Raw genomic sequence first — 7,917 nt, 5'->3', positions numbered from 1 at the left:
CATTTGACACGTTTAGTTGCAACCCTTATTAGTCCACTTGTATCAGTTGCCCTGATTAAACGGGAGCCTAGTTTGGTTGCTGTTCACACACGGGTAAGTGAACATGCATGCACACAAATGGATCGAGTGTAATCTTTTCACCATTTACTTTGCCAGTTTCCTTTGCTAACCGATGCTGCATGGATAGTTGACTCAGCTGTAGTTTTAGCATTTTTTAGCATTTAGACTTTTTATGCACTGGGCAGAGTGAGGTGTGCTGCTTTGAGGAGCCAGCTGCCTGCTGTGGTCAGTGACTGGGTACTGCAGAACCAGGAGTGAGGCTGGGGAGCAAGCAGCCCTCTGAATGTGTGGCCAACTCAGCCAGCACAGACCTTTATCTCCAGAACATATACCAAGTTTGATGGATTTTGTTGTTTTTTGGCCAAGTACATCTATGCTTTCTCAAGAAGATAATAGGTTGATACATTTTGGTCTGTTGTACATTGAGGAATATGGGACAGGAACCTAATTTTGCAAAGTTTAGGTTAAGACAGTGTGATATCAGTGGTGAGCTCTGAAATATCATCACTATTTATATATATATATATGTATCTGCTTTGTTTTGCACAGACACTAAGAAGTAAAATGTGAGGGAGTTTGGCGGGTCCTCTGGGGTCCAGCAACAATGGAAGATTTCATAGAATAACAAACTTTTTTTTTTTCCAGTGTTGAATTCCTATGTGTGTTCCCTGATCTTCGCTTTAAAATTGTGTGCAACTTGGCTATAACTGATTTGCCTTATCAAGGGACAACTCTGTGTCTCTTGGTAGACTATGTAGGTAGTCCCTGTCATTAAACAGCTCCAGGAACCTTCTTGCTCCAGTGCCTTCACCCTGCCCTGGCATTTGCAGCTGCTGCCACGCAATTTGTTGGTGGGGTATAAGGAATCTGGAGGTGAGAGCATCCTGGAGTGAAGTCTAAGGGATGGCCTGTAGGCTTAATTCTTTCCTTGTCCTGGACCTTGTCACTCATGTTTTTTTTCTGTCTCTCTTGAATTAATGCTAAGTCAGAAATGGTGTTAGCTTTGTCAGGTTTATAAGTGGCCCTTAAAAATCGGAAAAGCAAACTACTGGATTAAATCAGGTCTCATCTGGATATTAGTTTCTCTGTGTTTGTTCTCTTTGTCTATATAATTGTGTTCAGATATTTACTACATTGAGCCGAAATCAAATCTTTCCTTTGATTGCTGCCTTTCCTCCAATTACCTCCCTTACATCGGTATCAGAGCCTCAGAAGAAATGCTGCCTATTGGAAGTAGGCACTGGTCCTGGATGGCCTTTTCCTATTTATTGTGCCTCAAAGCCCTGGAGCAGCAGTTGCTGTTGCTGCTTCTGGTTACATGCCAGAGACAAGTTCACTTGTCATGCATTGCATTGCCATGGTTAGGGCATTGTTACCCAGCAGAAAGACTGGCAGCTCAGGGAGCAGTTGTTGAAAGCTAGGGGGGGACAAAATCAAAAGAAGAGAATCACCTGGTGTCTTCAATATTTTGTGATCACAGGAATGTGGAAAGAGGAAGAATCCTTAATAAAATGCTTTCAGAAGTCTTAATGAAATCAGATGGCTAGTTCTGGAGGTAGATCATCTTTTAACTAGATAAGGCATCTTGGCTTGACATGAAGAGAATGAAGCCGCTTCACAATCAGCTCTGGTCTCCCGTTAAATGAAAGTGTCCAGAGAAGGCACAGGTTTTGAATAATAAGAACACTGAAGGTTATCACTAGCTTTATGAAAGTGGAGTTGTATTATAAAAAGGCAGTTTGGGTTATATTGCCTCTGTGAAGGCGAGTAGGAGTGAATGCACGTCAACACATGCCAGCAGGTGAAGCATGTGGTTGTCTCAAATACACATCTTCTGCCTTGTGCAGACAGTGTGTGTGAATGTATGTGGCTGTCAGCGTGCATCTGTTTAGATAACGTCCAACCCCCACATCTTTCCTCCCGTCCTCCTCCTTGGACAACGGCCATGCATCTCCATGAGTTTTGTTCTTTGAATGTTGGCAACAGAAAGTTATTGAGGGAAAATGGCATTTCTTTGCATGGTCTTCCTTTTACCTTCTTCTTCAGGGCCTTTTTCTGCATTTTGCAAATTCTTTGCCTTGTTTGGGGATTTCTTCTCTTGACTTAGAGGGGCACATTGATATGTAGCCAGTCCAGGTATTTGGGCAAGTCGTTTAGAGGGCAAGAGGCATAAAGGGAGAAAGGAAACTTAACAAACTGGCAAAAAAATGCTTGTGGAAATAGAAAAAATTATGGACGTTCTTGAGAGCAGGTATACTGCCATACTTTGAGGTCAGTTTTGTTTAAACAGACCAGCACGTATTCTGAACCAGCACTGTGCATCACGCTGGAGGTAATTAGGTGTTCACATATCATGCGGATATCTATACCAGCCAATTGTGCCCATGTGCTTATGGATGAAAGTGAATGTTGTCCATAGGCAGGATTAGTGCATTTTGACTTTTTTCAGCTCAAGTAGTTCAGAATTTGTTTCGGAAGGGTCCTATTTCTCCAGAGGGTGATGTTCTAATACAGGCTGCTAAAAAAGGTTGTTAATCAGAGCTCACCTGTTCAAGAAAGTGAAATGATGAAAAGACTCTTGGCTTGTGGATGGAAAATATCTGTTACCATAGATGTAACTTTTTTTTTTTTTTAATTTAACAATTCATATTCTTTTGGCCCCCAACAAAACCCATAGAACCAAATTTCCATCAAATGAGCAGATAGTTGCAGCTCAGCCTCACGGCTTCTGAGGCTTTGAAATAGAAAGTGTGTTAAGGATGCTGTAGTGCACAACCACATCAAACAGCCATGATGATATGAACAGATCTTTTTTGTCTAGATTTCTAGGTAAGAATGTGTAGAAGGGTTTATCTAGGATAGCATTGGACAGCATCCTGTTTTGACCTGTTCCTTCATTCATCTCCTAAGAAATTCCTCGGAAAGTATTTTGGCAGCTGAGTAAAGGGGATTTTGTGTAATTTGAAGCTTAAAGAGGAATCACAATGTTGCTCCCACACAAATGCATCATTGTGGCATGGAGGTGAAGTGTGTTGTTAGCCAATCATTAACGCTAATTAACTTGTGCAAAGAAGGTTGTTGGAATAAAGCAAACAGTTTTTTTTCAGAAGTCACAAGTTCAAATGGAGTAAAAGGTGTCTTTGTAAAAGGTTATTGCTTCTGGAACTAAACATCAATACGATTTTACGTATATTCAGTGCCTGTGATTACCGTGTCAGATAACTGTGAAGTAACTATCCTTATCTCTACCACTCTAAAATAAAGTTGATCTGCAGGAATCTAAACAGATTTGATGGCGCAAGATATTAACTGGGACAGTCAATTTAACAGGATCATGGAGGTGTTTACTTGTGTTTATTTGTGTTGCAATTAGAAACAAGCTTTTTAAGTGGAGTAAACTTTATTTTAAATTTTAAATTTTAAATTTTAAATTTTTAAATTTTAGTTCTGATTCTTGAGATACAATGCTTATGTGCTTCCTTCAAGCTTCCTCACAGATCTTCTCACCAATATATGTTGGTGGAAAATTATAGACTAGCACATATAACTTATACCTGCAACCCCCACAGGCTCTGGAATAGCAAAATTGAAGTCAGGAGTTTCCAGTTAACCAATGTGAATTATAGAAGACTCAAAGTGGCCTACCAGGTACCAGAGTGAGACACCTCGGTGATCAGAGAATAACTTACCCTGGTCCTTTCGTTTTGTATTACCAAGAAGTTCTTTGAGGTTTTACTGGTGGTATTTCTCAGTGGCCAGACATCTCTTTTCCAATCAGTAACCTGGGACTTCTGTCTCACCACTAGTTGCAAGCGTCAGTTTTCCCTGTATGTTATCTTTGACAATACAGGCTGATGTACAGAGCATGATTTAGGCTGTTTACTATGACTAGTACTACCCTTCCGACTAAAAATTTGCCTAGGAAACGTTTATTAAATCATTGTGGATGGCCCCATCCTTCATTTTTGTTCATTCTTTGTGACAGACTCAACTCGAACCAGATGAATAAGCTATAACATGATCTGGGGTTTTCCTGGATAAGCTGAGCACACAAGATTTTTTTTTTTATTGTAGTCTAGATTTCCCATTCTTTAAAAATGTGATATAAAGGTGGGGAAGTTAGTGCATATATTACAGATTCTTACAAATGAGAACATTGACCTTGAGAGTGTCCTTACAGGACACGCCCAAGCAATCTTCTAAATTGAGAGAACAAAAAGCTCAGATAGACCTTGATGCAGATGAAGGAATCCCAGTTTGTTCATGGCTCTTTCCTGGATGATGAGTTTGTTTTGCCTGTACCCGTCTTAAAATGTGAAGGCCAAGACATTGTACCTTCAAGATGTTGACAGAAAAACGTGCTGCTTTGCAGTATTCACTTACAATGAAGTGCATCGTGGAGTGTCAACAACATATTTCTTGCATTTTGGTAAGCAGTATGTAGTAGTATTTGCATTCAAATTTTGCCTAAGACGATCTGTTGAGATCCCCTCTGTGCTATGAATGATGGAACTGGATTATCCAGTCAAAACTGTAAAAGTTATTGAGGCTGAAAGTAAGCCTCCTTACCAAACAAAGTTTAATCTATCGGTCTTCAGATACTGGATTGCCAATGAGTCCAGTTCCTTACAGGAGACCTTACACTTGTCCTCTAGTATTTTGGTAGCTGGAATAAGAACAAGGAACAAGAGAAACACCCAGAACGATCAATGCCACTGATCCATCAGTCTGCGTCCATCAGTGGGGATGATGTTTAAGGAGATTACACAAGCCCTGCTATTTGTGCTGGTCCATACCCTTTGCACTTCTCCAGCATCCACGATCACATTCATCAAAATTATCCAAATACAGCTTTGTCCAGTCCTTCCATAATTCATTTCTGGATTATTTGTGAATTTGTTTAAGATAAGTAACCTATGGATACCGTCAACATCCACAGTCTCTTGTGGCAGCAAGTCCCAGAAGTTCACTGCCTAATTAGTAAGGAATTGTTTTCTTTTACATTTTTTAACCTGATTTCCAGCCGGTTTACTTGAGTATTCCCTAGTCCTTGCAGTGTGGGATCTGGTGAACAACAGTTTGGCATTCAGCATGGCCAACACCTTTGTGATATTATGTCACAGTATCAGTATTGTGTTGTGCAATATCCCTCAATCTTATCCTCTGAAAGCTCAAGAGTCCCTGTCTCTTACAATCTCTTCTCATAGATCAACTGCAATGTCCTATTGATCACTTTAGCTGTCCTTCTCTGTAGCTTTAATTTCACTATGTCCTTCTTGAGATGCAGAGACACAAGCCAACATGCCATTTTCAAGATGTAGACCGTCAGCTTCTTAAGTGGTGGCAAAATGGTCCTTTCTGTCTTGCTCTCATTACCCTTCCTGATGATACTCAGTACATGTTAGCGTTTTCTTTTTGCCTATTTCTGTATGCTGATCTGGCAGTTTCTGAGAGCTGTCAGTGATGACTCTAAGATCTTTCCTGAATTGTAGCTGCCTCTTCCAAGCTTCACATCATGTAGACACAGGTAGGCTAATTTTTTTCCTGGGTGTATTTCCTGGCTTAAATTGGCACCGAAGCTCACCTGGTGCCTTTCTGCCTGCTCAGTTCTATTTGGATCCTTCTGAAATTTTTGGCATTGACATATGAAAAAAGAGCTCGATATTGTGTGGAAAGGTGGCTATTCTATTATTCACTCCCTTTTATGAGAAAGATGTTATCTATGACCACTTTCAGCACTGATTCCTGGGAGACCTCTCTGCTGACTTTTCTCTGTCTTCAAACCTGACAGCAAAGGCCTACCCTTTCCTTCCCATCCCTTCATCTGTTTTCAGACCAGAGCCTTTTTCCCAGTTGCAAGTGAGCTCTCTTTCTTTAGGAAGCTTTGTTATGGACCATTACATTTGGAAATCTGGTGAACGTAATCAACACAATCTCCCCTGCTGAGGGAGAGGGAGGGATGTGCTGCTTCCCATGCTGTGTCTGACCACTGTGGTCAGCACCACCATCTGCAGGAAGCCTGGAGGCTCCCTTGAACAGGAGGTCTGTGCAGCTCTTTCAAGCACCAGAACATCAGCACCGCGTTTTGTTCTGCTGAGCTAAGACACAGTCAAAGCAGCCAGCTGGCGTTCAAAACAGCACCACCAGAACAACCAGTGGTAAGAAATGCGTGGCAGTAAACTTGTCTTGACTTGATGGATCCAAGTCTGTAAACAAGAGGAGCTCTGCCGATGAAGTGTGTAGATAAAGGGATTGCAAAATCTCAGTTGTGAAGGTTGAGAAACTTGCCAGCTATGCCTGTGCCTCAGCCGTGCTTGAGAAGCAAATGTTCTGTGAAGGCCCCCTGATGACAGGGGACTGCACCCAAGTTTGTCACCTGCACAGAGGCCAAGCTCAAATGACTCTTACCAATAGGTAGAGGAATAGGGATCCAATGTCAAGATGTACAAGCGGTCCCAGGCCACATCTGGCATGCCAGTCCATAACGTATCTTTAAGAAAACAGGATGATTTGTTTTAAATAATTGACCTAAAAGCACTTGCAATACATTTGCAAATCTACGTGCTTCTAAAGCTTGGCCTGTTAGGCTGTAATAAAAGCTGCACCATTAATTTTGGAGCTAGCTGCAAACTAATGAGGTCAATTTTCCAGCCGGTCTCATTTGTCTGCAGGGACCACACTGTCCCAGTAGTACCCCTGTGACTTCCCTGGTAACCATATGATACCCAAACTAGATTTTCCATCTCTGGTATTGGTATCTTTACATTGCACAGTCTGGGGTATGACATTGTGTGTATTGATATGTCTTCACAAAGCAGACTGAAGTTGAAACTTATGTGATGAATCATACAAAAGCTAATTATGCAAATATGTCAAATATATCATATGATGTTTAAAGAAAAACGCTTTATATTGACATTTGGGAGAAGTTGTTGTCTCTACATACATATTCTAATGCCAATTGCTACAATGTGGTAGTCTATGTATGAATTTCCTTTTAAACTGTGTGTTACCCAACAAACAGCAGGTGATTGGGCAAGATACGTGGTACATAAAGAAAAATAAAGCTTTTGCTTACAGTTGCTACAATGCTGAGAATCACAGACTTGGTGATGACTAAAAGAACATACACCAGAACTGAGATTTTCATTGCCAAAACTTAAAATCAGTTTCATTGTACATGAAGAGCTTCTTTCTTTATAGGAGAGTTGAAATCCCTGTTGTAAGCTCCCTTAATAAAAGAGGTTTTAGAGGGCATCCTGGGAACTACAGCCTGGTGGGTCTGACTCCCAGCAGTGGTAAGATGGTAGAGTTGATAGTAAAGAAGATCATTGGGCACATAGATGTAAGCACAGCCTGTGGGAAGCAGTCAGCACAGCTTTTTTAAAGGGAAAACCTTACCTCACTCACCTCCTGGAGTCCTATGGAGTGCCAGTAAGTACACAGATAAGGAGGGTCCAGTAGAGGGGATGTCTGTGGGTTTCCAAACAGCGCCATGCGAGGCTCCACACCAGAGTTTACTAAAGAAATTGGGTTGTTGTGGGGCTGGAGGTTTTTTTTTTTTCATTTTTTAAATGTACTTAAAGCTGTTTAGAAGATGAGCTGCTCTGATGCACTTACCATTCACATTTCAGATGCTTTGAAAATGGAGTCTGGCCCGAGTCCACAATGAAAATTCACATTTTAGCTTCCCTGCGAGACAAAATACTTAATGAACATTGTCTTGAACAAAATTCTGAGTGAACAACTGCTGTGTTCTACATCACTGATAATGAGCCTGTAGCCAGCTCCTCCCAGGGCTTGAAATGGCACACATAGTCAGCTAGAAATTGGTGGCCCATGGGCATGCAGAAACCA

Source organism: Anser brachyrhynchus (genome assembly GCF_964034855.1).
Source record: "Anser brachyrhynchus genome assembly, chromosome: 2".
Classification (NCBI taxonomy): Eukaryota; Metazoa; Chordata; class Aves; order Anseriformes; family Anatidae; genus Anser; species Anser brachyrhynchus.
This window is presented reverse-complemented; position numbering follows the sequence as displayed.